Source organism: Apodemus sylvaticus, chromosome 8 (genome assembly GCF_947179515.1).
Source record: "Apodemus sylvaticus chromosome 8, mApoSyl1.1, whole genome shotgun sequence".
Classification (NCBI taxonomy): Eukaryota; Metazoa; Chordata; class Mammalia; order Rodentia; family Muridae; genus Apodemus; species Apodemus sylvaticus.
The window spans coordinates 24,485,644-24,506,847 of NC_067479.1; positions in this window are offsets into that span (position 1 = coordinate 24,485,644).

Consider the following 21,204-nt stretch of genomic DNA (forward strand, 5'->3'; position numbering starts at 1 on the left):
GTTGTTAGTGGATTAAGATGCTACCATTTGGGATAGAGAGATGACTTAGTGGTTAAGAGCAGTGGCTGCTCTTCCAAAAGACCGGTGTTCAATTCCAAGTAGCTGCGTGGCAGCTCACAATTGTCTGTAACTCCAGTTCCAGGGTATCTGATCCTCACACAGACACATGTACAGGCAAAACACAATTGCATATGACATAAAAACAAGTTAAAAACCCAAAGAGGTTAACCAACTTGACTCTTGTATGAGAAATGGAAGTATAAGATTGAGTTGAAGAGAGAAAATGAACTAGAAGCATTGGTGTGGGCAAACATGGTGAGTAGGGAGCTTTTGCTATGAACTGTGTATAGATTATATCATATACAGTACCTATACAGTGTTTCACAGTATGGTAAGAATTTAATAGGTGAGTTACATTGAATTACCCAGCAATATTATTTACATGGTCTGCAGTGTGGATGGCTGTAGAATTGTATCCTCTGAGCAGAACATCCACTATCATCTTCATCAGAAGTAGCTCTGGTGACCCAGGAAAGAACATCAGGATTGGTCCTGTTGACATTCTCTTATAGAAGAAGGTGAGGAGGGTCATCAGACACATCTGTGAGATCTGGGCCACACTTTGTTGTTGTCCCTTCCAGCAGCACATGGAATCTTTTGGTCTCAGGAGGTAAGAGGACATAGAGGACAGAAGGTTAACTGATCTGTGTCAACAGCTATGCAGACACCATTATCCATGTTGAGGTGGATAAAGCTTTCCCAGCCACATTCCAGTAAGTAACACTCACTTGTGTGCAACACAAACTCATGGTTTACTGAGCTGGACTTCGGTCTCACTGTAGCCTGGTCTGCCACTGGCACTTTCTGTGGTGTGAATAGGTGCTAGGTCACACCTCCCCAGAGGGGGGAAATCACTGAACTATTGTTCTACCTGGGGTTATATAATATTGCAGTTGATAAAATATATTATATATGATGAAGTATACATAAATGTAGTATACTAAGCATGAGGCTATGTACTCCAGTCTGCTTATAATCTATATCATCATCATTTTATTATTCAGTTCTCTTCATTGAAATGGTTTATAATTTCAGGTGACTGGTCCAGGAAAATTAAGTTATTGTTCAACAATAACTTAAGTTATTGTTCAACACAGGAACTTCCCAATAGGATCTTTTTAAATAGATAATTTATATCCCTATACTTTTCTTTTGACTTATCCTCAAATCCTCATGTTCTTCCACCACCATTGAACTAATATATCCCGATCATCACACAAACTTAAGCACACACCGCATAGAAATACCAACCTTCGACCAATCCCCCTTGTATGGACACAGTCCAAACTTTGTAGAGCTTGTGTTTTTCCCTCCCATGATACAAATACACTCAGCTCTTTTCTATCAATGGTACACATTGGAAACATTTAGGTGAAACATTTGGTAATAGTGTCTGACATGCACATAAATAGCTAACCACAAGCATACTGTTATTGCTTCCTCTTTCTTTCTGTGCATCAGACTTATGTATTTCTCTAGTATCATTTTTTTCCACAATATCTGTTTCAGTCTGCTTGATCCTTCTTAGCAATTCATAATCAGTGAATCCTTGGGACAGAACAGTATTAACCTTCCTCGTTACAAATGATATAATGCAGAAAAAAATCTGAACTAAATATTACTTAATATCACACAAGGAAGGGCCATAAAGTTAATACCTTGGACTGCCAGGAGGTATTTCTGAAACTTCAAAACTAAGGGCAGTGTGAGATTTTTTTTTTTTTTGAAGAGACATCAACATGAATTGATTTCATCCCAGAGGTATCTCTAGGCAGCAAAGCCCCTGGGCCTGAATGCTTTAGTATAATTGAATAGATTTGCATATCTAGAAATAGATTAGGTTAATCCAATAAGAATTGGTCAGTCTTGGAAGGAAGAAAAGAAGACAGGTTATGGCAGATACAACTAGAGTGAACCTTTGCCAAAGCCCTTGGTAATGTCCTTATTGTGAATGTGAATACAGAGAGTCTGGCCTCTATAATCCACTTGGTCTTGCCCTTCTATGACAGGTCTGTCCCCATTGTGAGACCTCTGTGCCATCTTGGACTGGTGCCCTAGACGCCCACCCAACTCATTGGTCTCCCTTTATAAAGTCTGTGCCTTACAGGCATCTTACCAATTATGATTTAGGTGTGCTCTTTGTCACAGAGAAATATGAAGCTAGGTGTATCATGTGTGCATGTGTCTTGGTTGTGTGCGTGTGTCTGAATGGTAGTGTGTATGTGCCATGGCGTGTGTGTGGAGGTTCAAGGACAATGCTAGGTATTTGTCCCTACCTTCTACCTTGTTTGAGACAGCATCTCTTATTCATTGCTGTGCACATTGGATTAGTTGACCTGTCAGTAAAGGGATTCTGTTATCTCTGTTCCTAATGTGCCACAGGAGTGTTAGGCTTACATGTACACGGCTTTACATAGATTTGGGAATCTGCATTTATTTCCTCATGCCTGTGCATTAAACACTTTATTCATTGAGTCTTCTTGGTTCAAAATTTTCTTTCTTTTAAAGACTAATATCCCATAGTATACACATCAACCACTTTTTGTTTCTTTAATCTCTCTGTATTTAGATACTTATTATGTTCTTTTGGTTATGATGATTAATGCCGCTATGATAGTGGTTGTACAAATTCATTTGTCTTAAGAACTTGGGTTTTATGAGTCTACCCGTGAAGAATGAATCTGTAGTTTGTGCTTTATGAAATTAAATTGTTGAGCCTTCAAGGTCTGAAATTGGAGCAAATTCATCTGGGTAAGTGAAGCTTTAGGGTGACTTATTGTTATTATTATTACGTGGAAGGACCTTGAATGTATAAGACTGGTGTTGGCAAATTAGGTTTCACAGTAATAATGGTGCTTTGTAGACATAAGAGAAGGATGTTCTCTTTCTGCAAGCGTTTGAATGCTGCTGAGATTCCTGTTTATCTCTTGCAAAGTAGAATCCTTGTGTGGCCGGACGTTGTTTCCCTTCCCAAATTGAGTTAGTTTGCAAACGCACAGTTGTTAATCTCAATAGAACATGATATTATTCAGAGATAATTATTGCCATTAAAATGCATCTTTTGCTCACATGCTGAAGGACGGCTCTGAAACAGAACCCTGCAAAGGAAATGAGAGCCTTCTCTATGCTGACTCTCAGCTGCTCAGATGTACACATTTTTCTTTTTATATTTGTGCTTTATTTTGTCTAGCAAATGCTTCTTCAGCCTCGGTCCTCTCTGAACCACCATTTAGCCTTTGTATAGTAAATTGGGTACTCGTGGGGAGAAAGCACCAATCACTGTTTAAGTCTTTTGTAGCTCATGCAATTAGAGCGGTCACTGGGACTTTACCAGTACTTACATTTAAAATCACAAGGCAAAATGGAGAGGGCAGGACCAGTGACATAGGGACATTGATATGTTTGATTTTCTTTCCATTCTTTTCTTAAAGACAGACTTAGAATGACCTGTTTTGACATCTGGATAGACTTCCCCCACATTCAAAGAATTAAAAGAATAATTTTTTTCATTTTATTTTCTAAAGCTACATTCATAAGCCATTCTTTTTAAAAACTCATTTTTATTATACGCATGTGCTTTATTTATTATATGCTGTATATTCATGTGGTTGGATACGTGCATATGCCATGACACACTTATGACATCACAGGACAACTTGTAGGAGTTAGTTCTTTCCTTCTACCATGAGGGGTTACAGCAACTGAACTTAGGTTATCAAGTTTGGTGGCAAGCACCCTTACTGGATGAATCTTCCCCTTGGGCCTGGTCAATAATTTTTGATTATCAACCTTGTTTTTTCTTTTAAAGCATAGTGGTAGCATTTTAAAATAACATTATTTTAAGATGCTGAACATGTCAGGCATTGGAGAATTCAAAAACAAAATCTCTTTGATATTCCACTTTACCCAAGTGAGAGTAGCCAATGTCGAGAAAATAAATGACAAGAAATGCTGATGAGGATGGGAGGAAAGACATGGATTCATTGCTGGTGAGAATGCAAACTACCCCTGCCATTGTGGAGTCAGTATGGAAGTTTCTAAAGTTTTTGCAATCAATCAATCAATCAACCAATCAATTGATTAATCAATAAAGGAATAAGTATCAAACAGCATTGCTTTTGATCATTTATCCAAAAGATTCTTATCAGAGAGATACACACACATTATTACTCACAACAGCCAAGGAATAGAATCAGCCCAGGTATCTATCCATGGATGAAGAGATAATGAAAATGTGGTTCACATACACAACACAGTTTTACTTTCCATAAAGTAAAATGAAATCACAGTATTTGTGAGGAAATGATAAAATTGGAAATTATATTAATTGAGGGGACTCAGACAAATATGGCGTATTTTTGGGCCCCAAACTTTAACTTTTATGTATTTGTGGACCCTAAACATAATATATGTGCATGTGTATTTTATATATATATATATATATATATATGCATGTGTATTTTATATATATATAATGTGCATGTGTATTTTTTATATATATATATATATAATGTGCATGTGTATTTTATATATATATAATGTGCATGTGTATTTTATATATATATATAATGTGCATGTGTATTTTATATATATATAATGTGTATATGTATTATATATATATAATGTGCATGTGTATTATATATATTTAATGTGCATGTGTATTATATATATATAATGTGCATGTGTATTTTATATATATATATAATGTGCATGTGTATTTTATATATATAATGTGCATGTGTATTATATATATATAATGTGCATGTGTATTTTATATATATATATATAATGTGCGTGTGTATTTTATATATATATAATGTGCATGTATATTTTATATATATATATAATGTGCATGTGCATTTTATATATATATAATGTGCATGTGTATTTTATATATATAATGTGCATGTGTATTATATATATAATGTGCATGTGTATTATATATATATATATATATATATATATATATATATATATATATATATATAATGTGCATGTGTATTATATATATAATTTGTGTGTGTGTGTCCTATCTTAGTTTGCTTTCTGTTGCTGTAGCAAACACCATGGCCAATGCAACTTGGTGGGAGGGAGGGTTTCTTTTATTTTACAACTTAAAGTTCACCTCGAAGGGAAGTCAAAACAGGAACTCACTACAGGAACCTGGATGTAGGAACCGAAGCAGAGGCCATGGAGCACAGTTCTGTTTGCTTTTTTCTCTTCATCGCTTGTTCAGTTTGCTCTTTGCTGTAACTCAGACTTACCTGCCTAAGGGCGGTACAGCAGGCTGTAGGCTGAGCACTACTCCCACATCAACCATTCATTGGTAAAATGCCCCATAGATTTGCCTACAGTACATTATGATAGAGCTAATCCTCAGTTGAAGTTAGCATTTCCTTTCAAGATTACTCTAGTTTTTGTCAACTGACAAAACACTAACCAGCACAGTTTGTATACATAGGTGTGAGTGTAGACCATGAATCCAGAGAGATAACGCAAGTGAGATAGTAAAAGTGTGTATAGTTTGCCCCTGAATAGTCACATAGGCTTCAAGTTCTGGATCTTGTATCTGATGCTTAGAGCCCTTTATACTTGCCCAAGTCTCCTGTCTCCTTATACACATGATGCTAGTTTTAACCAACATCAACAATCAAATCTGGAAAAGGTTTCTTCCTAAGGCAAGAAGAGATAACCATAGAGGTAGCTTTGTTTGATGCAGCTGCTCATAGGACATGTCTCATTTATTCTGTCTCTAAACAGAGCTGTCCCTGCTGCCACCGTGGAGCTGCAGCTTGCAGATGACTTGATCCATGAATTAGAATTACGAAAGCAACATGTGACAGTTCTCCTCGATGACTACAGATAAGGATAACCAAGAACATATCATGGGCCTTTCTGCTTTGACAATCTGACTTATTGAAAGTGGCACAATCTTTATTTGATTCTCTTATTGATCTCTAAAGGTGAAGCAAAGACTTCTGTAACAACAACAACAACAACAATAATAACAATAAAGCAATTAGAACTATTCTGTACAGATAAAGTATTAGAGCAACGCTGTTTTATAGTCATTCCCTTATTTATTTATTGATTGATTGATTGTAAAAACTTTAGGGACTTAACAATCTTACCCTTTTTTACAGATAAGAAAAACACAATGACATGTCAGGTAAATCAGGGAGGCTGGGCCTTGAATTCTTTCTTCACAGTGACTTTGAAGAACCGGTCCTTCCAGTGCCCTTGCTAGGCTTGGGCCGTGCACTAGTTACTTTTTCTATTGTGTGTGAAAATCCTGCACAACAGATAACTTAAAGGAGAAAGGATTATTTTTGGGTCATAGTTTGTTGGGGAAACTGCCTGCTTGGGCGGATCTGTGGGAGCTGGAGTGAACGGCAGTGATCGAGAGAAGAGGGAAACGGGGTGCACCGCGCTGTGCATCAGTGCACCCCCTGGCCCCCACCAGCCCACTTTCTTCAGGTGAGCAGCTGCATGTCCTAAAGGCTCCATGACCTCCACAAGCGGAATTACTAGCTAGGGACCAAGTGCTTAAACAACCATAGAAGCCTGTCGGGAACATTTTACACATAATGTCCGTAAGAAGAAGGGAGTCCTAGATTAATCTAATCGTGTCATCTCTAAAGATTTTAGTTTTAAATCTTCGTGTGTGTGTGTGTGTGTGTGTGTGTGTGTGCATGTGTGTGCACATGTGGCTGTGTATGTGGCTGTATATGTGACTGTGTGTGTGTGTATGTGGCTGTGTATGTGACTGTGTATACGATTGTGTGTGTGCATGTGGCTATGTATGTATATGTGACTGTGTGTGTGACTGTGTGCATGTGCATGTGGCTGTGTGTGACTGTGTATGTTGTATGTGTATGCATGTGACTGTGTGTGCATGTGTCTGTGTGTGATTGTGTGTGTATGTGTGCATGTGTCTGTGTGTGTGTGCATGTGAGTGTGTGTGTGTACATGTGTCTGTGTGTGATTCTGTGTGTGTGTGCATGTGTCTGTGTGTGTGCATGTGAGTGTGTGTTTGTGCATGTGTCTGTGTGTGAATGTGTGTGTGTGTGCATGTGAGTGTGTGTGTGCATGTGAGTGTGTGTGTGCATGTGTCTGTGTGTGTGTGCATGTGTCTGTGTGTGATTGTGTGTGTGTGTGCATGTGTCTGTGTATGTGCATGTGAGTGTGTGTTTATGCATGTGTCTGTGTGTGATTGTGTGTGTGTGCATTTGTGTGTGTGCATGTGAGTGTGTGTGTGCATGTGTCTGTGTGTGTGCACATGTGAGTGTGTGTGCATGTGTCTGTGTGTGACTGTGTGTGTGTGCATGTGTCTGTGTGTGACTGTGTGGGTGTGCACATGTGAATGTGTGTATGTATGCATGTGACTGTGTGTTTGCATGTGTCTGTGTGTGACTGTGTGTGTGTGCGCGCATGTGAGTGTGTGTGCATGTGACTGTGTCTGTGTGTGTGCATGTGTGTGTGTGTGTGTGTGTGTGTGTGCATGTGAGTATGTGTGCATGTGTCTGCATTTGCTCTGATGAGAGTACTTTCCCCACGGTTCCTCTGATAAGCATTTTAAGGACCCCAAGGGTAATTTGAAGATTTGTCACGAGAAAGATGAAGGACGAATGATAAATAGAGCCACAATCCTCACTTCTGAAGACTTGAGCTGTACAGAGATAGTATGAGGAAAACTTGAATAAAACCAGAGAGAACTAAGGACTTCTACTGCTGTCTAACTGGATATGCATATTTAAATGAACTAATAGCATTTAATGATGTACATTTTCCGTGCACTCTTAGCACAATGAATTAGAAAAAAAAATGACAATTTCTGTCTCAATAGAGTTGTATTAAATGTTAAGGAGATCTCTGGATGGATCCCCCAATATAATTATCTCCCAAGTGCCACTGTAACCCTAAGCCTCCATGGCATTCTACTCTAGAGACATTGGGGAAGAGATGGAGATGAAATGGCCTATGTCCTTCAGCTCAATGCCTCATTTTCTTCTCCCATCTTACACTATGGTTCTGACTATGAAGATGATCCTTGTAGGAGAGAAAGCAGAGCCACAGTAGTTAATTGTAATGGGCTGATAGAGAAGTAGAATTGTGGGAATGCTTTAAATCCATCCATCCATCCATCCATCCATCCACCCATCCATCCATCCATCCATCCATCCATCCATCCATCCATCCACCCATCCATCCATCCACCCATCCATCCATCCACCCATCCATCCACCCATCCATCCATCCATCCACCCATCCATCCATCCATCCACCCATCCATCCATCCAAGAGAGATCATGAATCAAGTTTATCTACCATGATTTCAATGCTTATGCAACTGAACGAAATCTACACAATGACACCAAAGTTTAGTGAGAGGCTTCTGGGACCCATGGAAAATATATGATAGTATACTGGCTGGTTTTGTGTGTCAACTTGACACAGGCTGGAGTTATCTCAGAGAAAGGAGCTTCAGTTGGGGAAGTGCCTCTGTGAGATCCAGTTGTAAGGCATTTTCTCAATTAGTGATCAAGGATGGGAGGGCCCATTGTGGGTGGTGCCATCCCTGGCCTGGTGCTCTTGGGTTCTATAAGAAAGCAAGCTGAACAAACCAGGGGAAGCAAGCTAGTAAGTAACATCCCTCCATGGCCTCTGTATCAGCCCCTGCTTCCTGACCTACTTGAGTTTCAGTCCTGACTTAGTGATGAACAGCAGAATGGAAGTGTAAGCTGAATAAACCCTTTCCTCCCCAACTTGCTTCTTAGTCATGATGTTTGTGCCGGAATAGGAACCCTAGGACAGATAGAAAGTAAGATTTGTTTTACTTTGAGGAACAATGTGCAGAAAAGAAGGGCTAATAGTTAGAATGAGAGATTCCTGAGGTTAGAGCTGTGATTACCGTTCCTCGCTATTGTCTGGTTGGCAGGATGACCTGGCAAGAGCTTGGAAGAAATGCCAGTGGTCTGGAGCATGTACGTAAGTAGCTAAGGTGTTGAGATGGTTACAGTTGCCAGCTTGATACAGTCTAGAATCGCCCAGGAGGATGGCCTCTGAGAATATCGATGGGAGATTATCTGTGTTCGTTGATATGGGAGCTCTCGTCCGCTGTGGGTGGCACTAATCCTCAGGTTTGGGGTCCTGGACTGTATCAGAGCAGGAAAAGCCCACTGAGCACTAGCGCACATTGCCCTTTACTCTGACTTTTGGATTAAATGTGACTGGGTGCTTCAAGTTCCCACTGCTTTAACGTCACTACGATGAATGTAACCTGTAATTGTGAGCTAAATAAACCTCTTGTCCCCCAAGTTGCTTTTGTCAAGATATTTAATCACAGCAACAGGCAATGAAACTCAGGCAGAAATAGTACTAAAAATAATACTCCCTGTGGCTTTTCTGCCTTTCACAGAACAATCTAGAATAGATCTTCCAGTAAATGGGTTTCCTTTATATTGGAAGATTAAAAGATGGAAAAGCATCACTGTGGCTGTAACTTCAGTGCTAACATAATTTGGGTGACATGCACTTCAAAACACTTTATGGATGTTTCTTACGTTTTGTCTTCGATGCAAAACTGCATCCATTTTTTTTTCTTCTTTTTTGCTGATTCGTGATGCATTTTTAGATTAACATTTGGTTTTCAGTCTAGACTGGTGTCTATAGACCTCAACTTGGGAGTCTGCTTCGTATTAATAATTTCATCATCACAGCTTGGAATACCGTGACCTGAAGGGGCACTGGTTAATTTCAGGAATTTGTATTCTTTAATTCTACCTAGATCAGCTTTTACTGAATCGATCTGTACATCTACTAGGCACGTGAGACACAGCTACATGCGTACATGTCTGCTTGCAGAATCTCATGGTGAGATGGACTGAAGGTCTCATTTGTATGCAAGTAAGGAAAAAAATAGTTGTGTTCAGGCTGGCCGTGGCTGGTAGGCATGAAGTAAGGACAGGTCCGTGAAAAGCCAGAAAAGGACCCACAGGGTGCCAAGGCGTGACTGGAGATGTGGAAGGAGCCGACGCACAAGAACGAGTCCTGGGACAGCCCATGAGACGGGCCTTAATATCCCCTCTGCACAGAGGTTCTCAACCTTCCCAACACTGTGACCTTTGATACAGTTCCTCAGATATTGGTCATCCCCAACCACTAGGGTATTTTGCTGCCACTTCAAAGTTGTAATTTTGCTACTGTTATGAGTTGTAACGGAAATATCTGATATGCCGGGCACTGGTAGAACCACTGCCCCAGCAACCCATCAAAATACTGTTCACCGTGGTGACTTGTTTCCCTTTTCAAATCCCATGCGCCCACAGATGACCCATGACCCCTACCGTCTTTGTGATAGAAACAAGATCACTCCAGGGGGGGGGGAGGATTTTCTGTGATGTCATTGTTTCAGGCTCCCTCATTTGCATGAGAGCCCTCCAAGATCCTCTGTTAGTATTTCATAGCATTGCTTTTGAAGGTGGTTATCAAAGTGTGTGAAATTCAGAACCCACAAAACTTTAGTCTGTCACTAGCTACCAACTATCCTGTGCTTTACCAATCGGAAACAGAATAATCTGAAGAGGGAATTGTTGGTAGAGTGATTTAAAAAAAAAAAAACTATAATAGGAATGAATGGGAGTTGGAAAGCGAGAAGTGAAGAGAAATCCAAAGGCTACAAAATAGCCCGTGCTGGGTGCAGGCACTAAAGGAAAGACCCAGCGAAGGACAAAGACTGCATCCTCTAATTCCTTTCCTCCCCCCAACACCCCACACCCCCCGCCCCCATGAGCCATGCTTCACCGCAGAGAGATGACCGCAGCTCTTGACAGAGTGGTGAAACCTCAGGAAGTGTGAAAGGCCCCTTGGAAGCTTCATAGAGCGCTGCCGGGCCAGTGGCACTTTACCCGGAGATGTCTGTGCAGCACGGAGGGAAGCCGTGCATGGGGAATATCATTCTGGGCCAGTCATCGAGCACCGCAGGAATCAGGCTCGTTGGAAGTTGTGGCAGAGGCAGCAGATGCAGGTGTCTGCCCAGAGAAGCGCGCCATGGAAACGAGAGGCAGTACAACTTCCTCCTGTTGCGTCCTTCCTGTATCCTCTACCTGCAAAGTTTACATTACATCCAAGCTACAAAAAAGACTTACAAGACTTACTAGCTTCACTATGGCCAAGAATAATAGCTGAAAGGCAATACAGTTGGTGTACTGCCTGGTTTTGGGGTTGCTAGAGTCCCAGACGCAAGCTAGAGTCATCAAATAGGAAGGAACCTCAGTTACGGAAATGGCTTTATGAGATCCAGCCATAGGGCATTTTCACAGTTAGTGATTAATGGGGAGGGTCCAGCTCATTGGGTGTGCCATCTCTGGGCTGAAGGTCCTGGCTTCTGTAAGAAAGCAGGCTAAGCAAACCAGTACCCAGCACTCCTCCACGGCCCCCGCATCAGCTCCTGCCTCCAGGATCCTGCCCTGTTTGAGATCCTGTCCTGACATCCTTCAGTGATGAACAGCATGCAGAAGTGGAAGCTGAACAAACTCCTTCCTGTTTTTTTTTTTTTTGTTTTTTTCTTTTTTTGATCATGGTGTTTTGTTGCAGCAACAGAAACCCTAACTGAGACAATTGGCATGTGTAGTTTCTGCATGTAAGTCATATGTATTATCATATTCAAATCTCGAAAACCCTTTCTATTTTAAATAATTTAAGTAATGGCTATCAGCACGAGACACTGATCATCAGTCCAGAAATCACTCAGTGTTTGGATTCAGCTGCTATTCGAATTTATTGTGGAAAAGGCCCATATGAGATGCTTTCCAGGAGACTGAGAAGGTCTCCTACTCTTCAGAGGATTAGATGGTAGTCTGATGTCTTGTGAACATTTTCACTTTCCGGTAACTAATCAGTAATCCCCTGCTATCTTAGTAACAGAGTTTTCTACTTGGCGTCAAGTGTGGAAAATAGAACCTCTGCAATAAGATTGTGGATGTTAGGAATTTAATAAAAAACACTCTAATTCTGTTAGGAATTTAATAAAAAACATTCTAATTTTGTTGGGTTTCAGCCTTTCAACTGTGGCCATCAGACAGTGTTATAACCTGTATTTTTTTCCCCCGAGGATTAGCCATCCACCAGCCTGATGGTTTTGGACTTGTCCTTTCCATCAGGGTGTGTAGAAAAGGCACGGGTGAGAAGACACAATTTTGAAACAAGTTGCATTTCTCAGTAAAAATTAATTTAATTTTAAAATAGATTTTTTTTTGTTTGTTTATCCATAGTGGCATGTTGACTGCTATTCCAGCGATTTCCACTAGATGGCACTGTTGTTCCAATTTCATTGCTCTCCTTGGCATGGTGCTCAGAGCACCACATTAGGAAGAAATTATAGAGTTGACCATTCTTCCAAGGAAAAGAGCTCCAGAAGAAGAAAATATACCAATTTAGCTATGCCTTCAGGAGCTACCTAAGTCTTCCGTTTGTAACGGCCCTAAGACAAGTCTGTGTGTTGATGTCAGGATAATACTTCACACTGGCTCGATATTATTTTTTCACTGCTGTTTAAAATCTTCACTATTCCCTCTGTTCTCAATGGAGCCGAAGCAGATCAGGCCATCGTCTTCTATATAAAAGCTTTCTCCACATACAGGACTAACAGGTGTGGTGATGAGTTTGGAACATCAGCTGGGCTCACTATTGTGAGCCCAATTGAAGACAATCACTGCCCTTGTCTCAGAACCCGTCAGTGGCCCGTAGTTCAGCAGGGACGCATAGGGACCTGTGATCCTCTCTTTAAGCCATGATTCAGTGTTGTGCAGGGCCATGATGTGCAGGGCCAGTGCAGGCGACCATAGCTGCTTGGAGATCGTGTTTGCAGTGGCTGTGTCATGCCCTGAACATGGAATTTCCCATCCTTCCTCCTAACTTCCAATTCATGTATTCCACCCGCCCCTCTCCCCCTTCCATGGTGTTCTCTGAGACTTAGAGAGAGTCATATTAGCATCGTGTGTAGGACTCAGAATTCAGCCACCACGGATTGTCAGGACTCTGAACAGCTGTGAGTTTCTGCCTTCTCTGTCCTTCACACCAAAGTGAAGCTTCTCTGATTAAGGCTAAGTGCATGAATATAAGCATAAATACTTCGATGCCAGGCCAATTTAGCTAAAAAAAAAATAAGTTTGCTACTAAGACATAAATCTTCCTCACTGTGGGTTTACAACACTAGGCATTTCCCCTCCTCAGGATTGGTCCTCAAATACAAACTGAGAGCAACTGGTCTCCACATAAAAAGACATCCACTAGCAGGCACAGCTTGCCCAGCAGGTTGGGATTGTAGTTCCTAGGATTCACAGCTGCACTAGACCACAGTGCCCATGTGCCTGGCGGCCTTGGCACTTTCTGTCACTAAGAAAGTTAGCTCTCTGTGAGGGAGTTTGAACTCTGGAAGTACTAGAGGCAAAGTAAGAATACACAGAAGATACACAGATGGCTAAGGACTTCCTAAATAGGACTCTGGGCATTCAGGAAATGAGATCAACAACTGACAAATAGCATGACTTCCTGAGGGCAGATAGCTTGTTTATGGTGAAGGAAACTGCTGACTGAATGGAATGTTAGTCTATAGAATGGAGAGCGTCTTTGCCAGCTCTACATGGGACAGGGGATTGCTACCTAGAGTATACAAAGAACTAAAAATTGTAAGCATCGATAAACTAAACAACCCACTTGAAAAATGAGGTTGGCTAATATCCAATATATACAAAGAACTCAGGAAGTTAGACTCCAGGAGCCAAATAACCCTATTAAGAAATGGGGTACAGAGCTAAAAAAAGAATTTTCACCTGAAGAACTTTGAATGGCTGAGAAGCACCTTAAAAAAAATGTTCAGCATCACTAGTCATTAGGGAAAGGCAAATCAAAACAACCCTGAGATGTCACCTTACACCAGTCAGAATGGCTAAGATTAAAAACTCAGGAGACAGCAAATTTTGGTGAGGATGTGGAGAAAGAGGAACACTCCTCCACTGCTGGTGGGAATGCACGTTGGTACAACCACTCTGGAAATCAGTCTGTCTGTTCCTCAGAAAGCTGGGCATAACACTTCTGGAGGACCCTGCAATACCACTCCTGGGCATATACCCAGAGGATTCCCTGGCATGTAATAAGGACACATGCTCCACTATGTTCATAGCAGCCTTATTTATAATAGCCAGAAGCTGCAAAGAACCCAGATGTCCCTCAATGGAGGAATGGGTACAGAAAATGTGGTTTATTTACACAATGGAATACTACTCAGCTATTAAAAACAATGAATTCATGAAATTTTTAGGCAAATGGTTGGATCTGGAAAATATCATCCTAAGTGAGGTAACCCAATCACAAAAGAACACACATGGAATGCAGTCACTGATAAGTGGATATTAGCTCAGAAGCTCTGAATACGCAAGACACAATTCACATTTCAAATGACTCCCAAGAAGAAGGAAGGAGAGTTCCCTGATCCTGGAAAGGCTTGATTCAGCATTGTAGGGGAGTACCAGGACAGAGAAGTAGGAGGGGGAAAGATAGGAGAATGGGTGGAGGGAAGAGCACTTAAGGGACTTTGGGGAGGGGGGAACCAGGAAAGGGAAAATCATGTGGAATGTAAACGAAGAATATAGAAAAGAAAAAAAAAAAAAGAAAAACTGGGTTGGGAACTGAATGTGTTCTCCAAACAATATTAAAAGCTGATAAACACTTTGAAAGTATTCAAGAGCATTAGTCATCGGAGAAATTCAAATTGAAATGACCCTGAGATTCCAGCTCATCCAAATCAGGTTGACTATTACCAAAAAACTAAATGGTAGCCAGTGCTGGCCAGGTGGTAAGGAAAGGGGAGTCCCACTTGCGCCCCTGGAGGGTCTGCCGGCCTGTGCAGCCAAGATGGAAATCAGTGTATCATTGTGTCCAGCGGAGTGCCCCATGTCCCAGCACGGAGATGTAACCCTGTTCATCACTGCTCTATTCGAGGCAGAAAGGACAAGGAATCCACTTAGATGCCCATCAGTTGATGAACTGTAATGAAAATGGCGGTCACATGCTATCCAATTTTACTCAGCTGTAAAGACAAAATTGTGAGATCTGTGGGCAGGCAAATGGACAGAACTGCAGAAAAATATACCTGGTGAGGTAAACCAGGCCCAGAAAGATTTGCATGTAGAAGTGCATGTAGAAGTTGGGAAACTAGAAAGGGACCATTGCAGTGTAGTTGGTGGTAAAAGAGAGCGAGGGGGGAGGAGAGAGAGAGAGAGAGAGAAAGAGAGAGAGAGAGAGAGAGAGAGAGAGAGAGAGACAGACACACACACAGAGATAGACAGTCAGACAGACAGACAGACAGACACACACACACACACACACACACACACACACACACACACACAGAGAGAGAGAGAGAGAGAGAGAGAGAGAGAGAGAGAGAGAGAGAGAGAGAGAGAAGATTCAATGAGGGGTGGGAAGGTTCAAGTGGAGCTGATGGCACATGAGAGACAGACAAGGGGATGAGGCAGAGACAGACAAGGGGATGAAGTGGGTGTGCATTACCAAACGGGAAGATGTATGAAAAAGCCACATGGAAGTCTATTATCCTAACACTCTGAAAACCAGTTAAAAATTTAATTTGCAAAAACAGGAGAGAAGGGCAATGTCCTGCCCGGCTAGATAGTGTTGCTTGTAGAAGCCATTGCATATTAACCGGCGCTCCCAGGGCCAGGTGTGGGGCGCCAAATTATGGTCAGGGTGACTACAAGTGTTCCCAAGTAGCAGAGGCTCCTACCATTCCTTGTGATTGCTAAGATGCTATTGCTGAAGACACCACACACCATGGGGGCAAAATAGAGATATCAAGATGGCGCCATGATGTTTCTTCCTGGTTCGTTCTCATATGCGCCTTGTGCATTCATTCTTCTCTTCCTCCTCCTCCCTCCTTTCAGTTCTTCCTCCTTCCTCCTCCCCTTTCCATTAATCCCAGCCTTTCCCACTCTTTCTCCCCCTTCCTTACCAGGTCTCACATCTTCAGAGCACACCCTTCTTGAGTTCTGGAGTCATAGGCACCTCCACCCAGTGTCTCATCTTTCTTTTATAAAGGCAAACCAACATACTTTCTTTAAACTCTTCATCATAGTTCTTTACCAGGTGATCTGCCAAATTTTTAATGATTTTACATTAGGTCTAACATTCTGGGTTCCAAAATATTATGTTCTTTAAACTATATTTGATTCGTGTCCAGGTCAGTTGATAGTATCATAAAGTTTCATCAGTGAGACCTACAAGGGTTCCTTGGGCTTTGAAATGCAGAGAAGGAAGCTCATATTGGCATAAATTACCACAGCTCATCCTGACACTGATAATAGTTTCAGTGCAGAGGTGTTCACTAGTTCTGAGCTACACAAACCATCTCAGAATGCGCTGCTACCTCTTCCCCTTGTTATTACAACTGGAGTCCTCCTAAGCTTTGTACCCTGTTTCCCATCATCCTCCATATTTTCTGTATCCCCAGTCTCAGGAAACACAGAATTTTCTCAGGGGTTATGTCCTAAGGTTTTCCCTGTTCACTGTTGTGCAGAACAGGTCATTAGCCCCATGGCAATCTGCAAAGGCACCTGTCTCATCCTTCTTAGATTTTGTACATATATCACTACTTATTTATGAGCACTTTTTTATTAGATATTTTCTTTATCTACATTTCAAATATTATCCCCTTTCTGGGTTTTCTCTCCAAAAAATGCCCTATCCCATCTCCCCTCACCCTGCTCACCAACCCACCCACTCCTGCTTCCCTGTCCTGGGGCAATGAGCCTTCACAGGTCCGAGGTTCTCTCCTGACATTGATGTCTGACCAGGCCATCCTCTGCTACCCATGAGGCTGGAGCCGTGGGTCCCTCTATCTGTACTCTTTGGTTGGTGGTTAAGTCCCTGGGAGCTCTGGGGGTACTGGTTTGTTCATATTGTTGTTCCTTCTATGGGGCTGCAGTCCCCTTTAGGTATTGAGCATTTTTAATATCTGTTCTCCTCTTCGATTTTTAACAAATTAAGTCATGGATGAGGCCAATTTTATTCATTTACCAAAACTTCAGCACAAAGTAGGAGCTCAGAAGTCCTAGTTCAGATATTCAATTTACTCAGCATTGTTTCCTAAAGAGGCGATTGGTTCTTTTTTTTTTTTACCATTTTTTATTCGATATATTTTTATTTACATTTCAAATGATTTACCCTTTTCTTAGCAGAGTTTTGAAATGCAGAGAAGGAAGCTCGTATTGGCATAAATCACTCCACCTCATCCTGATGTTGATAACAGTTTGAGTGCACAGAACAAAAAAGGTCAGGAGCTAGATAGGCACATTACTTATGTGGAGACCTGTTTTCAAAAAATGATGGGCTTGTTATACATATATATATATGCTATAGACAGCAAGGACAGTCTGTAAGACTGTAATGAGTGTAATCAACTCCCCGGTAGGATTTTCAAGAGGGAAATGATACAGTCATATATTAAAATTTACGGGGAATGCTGAATGAGACATAAACCATTTCTGATGAGAATTATTGTAGTGACTTTGAGCTCAATCTTCTCTTCCTTGGAGATTTTATTTCCAGCTGTGACTTTTGATGTTATCCTTGTTTTTGTTTTTTTAAAACCAGGCTTTGGGAATCTTTCTTATTGTGCTGGTTGGTTTTTACCTGTTGACTTTACCCCAGAATCATCTGGGAAAAAACATTCATGGGGAGGAATTATCTAGATAAGGTTACCGTGTGTGTGTGTGTGTGTGTGTGTGTGTGTGTGTGTCTGTCTGTCTGTATGTCTGTCTTGATTGTTAATTGATGCAGGAAGACCCTGCCCACTGTGGGCAGCACTATTTCCCAGGTAGGGTAGAAAGGAGAAGGATGCTACCTGACAGCAAGCAGGCAGGCAGGCCACATTCATCTCTGTCCTTGCTTGACTATGCATGCGTTACCCTAAGTTCCTGCCTTGGTGTAAACTGGGATTGTAAGCCAAATAAAATCTTTCCCACACCAACTGTTTTTATTTTATTTTATAACAGCTAGAGAAATCAAACTAGACCAGTGAGGATGACCATATCATAGTATGTATTATTTGTTGATACTGTCTACAGGGCACTGGACCATCTAACCATGTGGACCACCAGTCAGATTTTAGCAAGCACAGCACTTGCCTTAAAGCACTCCATGTTAAATACTGCTTGACTCATTCTCCTAGTGTCTTGTTTGGTGTCATGGGACACCTGCTCGGGTTTGTGGATCTGTGAATATAGATACTGGCTGATAACGATGCTCTAGTCCAGAGAGCACATTTTGAGAACTACTCACTGTGAGTAGAGTTTGTGAAGGACCAGTAGTGCTGTTATCTTTAATGATAAGGATCCCAACGCTTAGCAGCTTGGAGAGGATAAGCAACCTGTTTAGAGTCAGACATAAATACATAAATGCCTATTAGACCCAAGTGCACTGAACTTGAAGGGTGTTCTTAGACTGTAGGTGCTCAAACTTTGTATACATCAGAATCAATGGGGGAACCTGTTAAAATTCACATGGCTCAGATCTACTCCAATCTAATAGGTTAAAATTTGAGAGCAGAAGGGGCTTTATCTGACATGATTCTGAGTGGAGTATGATGCCCAGCAGTTTTGAGAATGAGGACGTTTGGCTACACTCTCTCTAATCCTTTTAGAATCACAAAGCTGCCAATTGCTGCTCCCACCCCAGATAATCTGACTTGTTTGAGCTTGGCACCCAGGATATTTAGGATTTTTCCCAGACGAGTCTAGTACACAGATTGAAAACTGAGAACTACACTGTAGTTAGATATGGCTTCCTTCTGTAATCTTTAAAAATGTATTATGGTCATGTATACGCACGATGCTGTGTGTAGGTATGTACGTGGAGGTCATAGGACAACTTTGATGTTGGTTCTTCCACATTTATGTGTGTTCTAGAGATTGAACTCAGGTCCCCAGGCTGGGAGGCCAATTCTTTTACCAACTAAGCCATTTCATGGCCCCAGATGTCATCTCTCCAATCTGGCTGCTTACATCTTCAAACATTTGAAAGTGATTCCATTACAGAAAATAGCCTGAAGCCAGAAAGACTCGAAAGCAAAAATTTTGTTGTTGTTCTTTTTTGCTTCTTGCATTTTCTTTTGAGATAGGATCTCAGGTAGCCCAGGCTGACCTTAAACTTTTTATGTCACCAAAGATAACTCTGAACTTCTAATCAGACTGTCTCTACTCCACAATGGCTGGGATTATAGGTACTTGCCAGTATACTCAGCCCCATTTGTTTTCATTTTTTTGAGACAGAGTCTTGCTGGGCAGCTATTGACAGCCTGGAGGTTACCACTATGTAGATCAGGCTGTCCCAGTGGTCATGCAGCCTTCAGAGTGCTGTGATTACACCATCCCAGGAAGCAGCAGTTTTCCTAGAAGCAGCTCTGAAAGTATAAGTTTGGGTGTGTCTTGTTTCATCATTCTTAAACTCTTTGTAACCTTGAGTCTCCAAAAGTTTTCTGCACTGTTCCCTGCATGTAAAACAGGAATAGTGATGATCTGAGATCCTCAGACAGGTCGAAGCATTGCTGTGGAAATGAAATGAGATCATGTCCCTTTAAGGCATTATGAACTCTTAAGTACTAATCAAATGCGAGGGATTGTTTTCTTCCTCTGTTCAAAAGAGGCATCTCATCAAGGATCAATTGTAGCTGGCAATAAGTGAAGCCACTTTACGTTTCCCTACATCTCATAATGACCAGCTCATTTTCAGGTAATGATGTCCAATGTATTTTTTTTTTCTTTTTGACCAGGCATAAACAAAGACAAAATCTTTTTTATATCACCAGTGTGCTTTTCCGAAAGCAGCAAATTATGAGCAGAACTAATGTGTGGAGAATGCTCACCGCCAGCTTATGGTGGCCCAGAATGACATATCACCACCTAAAAGGCCATTGCAGAGGAAAAAAAAAATCATTCACAGCCTAATTTAAATAATGGCCACATCTCTGCAAGAATGACAAACTGTGACAGGTTATAGGTTTTAGATAGCAACTCCAGCACTTTGTAAAAACAGATCAGCAGCCGGTGAACCCATAATGATCGCCCTACACATCTGAGAATTTTTTGAAAGGGAAACTTGGTGGCAGCTGCCATTATACCCAGGTTAAATCTTAGGAATGAATAAATCCATCAAGTGACTTTGTTGTGCTTGTCAAGTGCCAGGTCCTGTTTCCTACCTTAAACTCTCTGTTTCCCTAGGGAACAGGCATAACAGTGGCAGAGCTGAAGGATTAGCTTATCCTGAGTAGAGAAATGGGAAAGCTGGAAACCAGTTTCTTCATCCTCATCCTCAATGAGATACCAGACACCCAGGGAGGCCCTGGGCGATACAGACATGGAAAGTCACGTGTGTTGAGAATGCTCATGGTGGCCCGGAATGACCTTTCACTACCTAGAAGAAGTAGAGAAACTTGACTTCCTTTGCCTTTTCAAAGGTAGTTCTTCCCACATCTTTACTCCCACAAATGACATGGGGCCTTTTGTTGTTTCAAGACAGGATCTCATTTGTAGTCCAGACCTATCCTAAACGTATAATCTTTCTGTCTCAGCCTCCCGAGGGTTAAGATTCCCTCACACGTGACACCATGTCCACATAAACAGAGCTATTTTCCCTTAGCAAAATCTATAAACCAGTGAGGGCCTGGACTTACCTAGGCTGCCCATTTTTCCCAGCCGCCACTCTGCATGAATGAGTTTCTGAGAGAAAAGCTAGAAGTGAGTAATTACTCTTTATAGAATACTGTAAAAGATTGGCAAATTTTCTTTGTCAGACTACACCAGAAATCACCTTCATGTTGAGCTCCTATTTACTGAACTGTTAAAAAATTTTTTTGGGGTGAGTCACTGATGATCTTTTAAGTCTTGAATCGATGACATCATTAGTGTCCTTTTGACTTGACAGCCTCACATCCTCTTCTCTGGTGCCTTCCGAGCCTATGTCAATGCAGAAAGGAGACACCGTCGAGGTAGACTATTGCTAGGGAAATGGGAAGTAGAGGATTTTCTTCTTTGATATTAATCTGGCTCCAATAATACTTTGCTTACTTATTAA